This window comes from Meleagris gallopavo, chromosome 14 (genome assembly GCF_000146605.3).
Source record: "Meleagris gallopavo isolate NT-WF06-2002-E0010 breed Aviagen turkey brand Nicholas breeding stock chromosome 14, Turkey_5.1, whole genome shotgun sequence".
Taxonomy (NCBI): Eukaryota; Metazoa; Chordata; class Aves; order Galliformes; family Phasianidae; genus Meleagris; species Meleagris gallopavo.
The window spans coordinates 2,769,206-2,770,834 of record NC_015024.2 but is presented as its reverse complement, the minus strand read 5'-3'; the positions used below and the strand labels follow the sequence as shown (position 1 = coordinate 2,770,834).

Below are 1,629 nucleotides of genomic sequence, written 5' to 3'. Positions count from 1 at the left end.
ACGGGGGGCTGCACCCCACCTCCCTGCAGCCAGCACAAGGCATGGGATGGAATGCCCTATGGGTGCCTCCATCAGATGCCACCTCCACCAGAACGCATCCCTATCTCCCAGTGCTGTGATGGCTGTGTTGGGGCTGGCAGCTCCGGGCACAAGGCAGGATTCGTCTGTCCTGCTCTGGGAAGCTGTGCTATGAGATGTTCCCTCCAGCCCCAGGTGGGGTGGGATGGGACACAGTCCTTCCCCGAGGGATGTATCCCCATCCCTGTCCCCATTCCTGTCCCCATCCTCTCCAATGGCACAATGGAGTCGGAGCCGCCTCCGTGCCCCAGTGATCACAGTGGGGAATAGAAATGCCCCCACTGACCCCGTACCCCACACCCTGCTGCTGATGGACAGGCAGGTGAGCTCACACCGTGACCTCTGGCCCCCTGCACTGAGCATCCCCCAGCCTCGGGTACCCAGTGGGGCCGCTGGTTAGTCGATACGCCCGGTGAGCACATCCCACTGCTGCTCATCCCCCCCTTAATCCCCTTTTAATTGCCCCATTCCACACAGGTGGCCTCCATTGGGACAGGAGACCGAGCATCCCTCGTGGGGCGGGCTGATCCGTGCCCATCCCACACCACTGCTATATGGCCAGGAGCATGCGATGTAATTACGTCCCCCACAAAGCACCCCAAAAAGCAGAGCTGGGTGCTGCGGGACCCCAAAAAGCAGAGTGAGCAAAGGGTTAATCCCATCCGGGCCCTGCGGCCACCTCCCCAGGTGCTCCATCACCCATCCGCTGTGCTGCGAAGCCAATTACACCCGCTCTCACCTAATTAGTTTCTAATTACGGGCTTGTAGTGCATTCAACATAATTAGCATGTAAATTACACGCCGTGTTTATATTCAATAAGCGCTCTGCCCGCTCCTGGCAGTGAGGATGGAGCGCCTTTCGGGAGCCCTTCTCTTGATTTTAATCCGGGGGAATGAATTTAATTCACGTGCCGACGGAGCCACGGGGCTGCGCAGGATCGGGGTCCTGGCCCCACATGGAGCATCCCCTATAGCCACACGGCCACCAGGCTCCCATCGTGCGCCAGGATTCGGGCGATCCAAAATCCCCGTATCCAAAACCGGGGACACGGGGACCGCAGGGACAGGGCTTGGTTTGTCCCCTCTGCATTGAACCCACGTGCTGTCATCGGGGCGATCAAAGCGCGGGTGGGTCGCCCCAGGAAAGCGGAATTGCTTATTTGTTTGAGCGTCACTCCGCTACCCCTTGATGGGTTATTTATGATGTAATTAAGCTAATTACATGTAATAAGAGAGTTTCCGTGGCCCCCAGCCAAGCTCTTTTCCCATTTAGCTGCTCACAGGTGGTAGGGAGCCGCAGGAGCGCGGCGGGGGCTGCGGGATGGGATGGGAACGGCTCTGCTTTGATCCCTGGTGCCACTGCGGGGACAGGGATGGGGACAGAGACAGCCCCAAACCCCAGCAGGGACAAGGGACAGGTGCCACGGCGCCCGGATCCAACCCCACATCAAAGTAGGGCCAGCCCCATGCCAGGCACTGGAGCTCAATCCCCCACCGGCACAGCCTTTCCCCCCTGCGACCCCCCCTCTCCCTGCTCCCTACCCCCAAAAA

General features: G+C 59.8%; 1 protein-coding gene across 2 annotated transcripts in view; it reads right to left on the bottom strand.

The window, feature by feature from the left end:
- Positions 1-1,629, bottom strand: part of SEMA3F (semaphorin 3F) — a 16,051-nt gene that overhangs the window by 10,334 nt on the left and 4,088 nt on the right. The window lies entirely within an intron of this gene.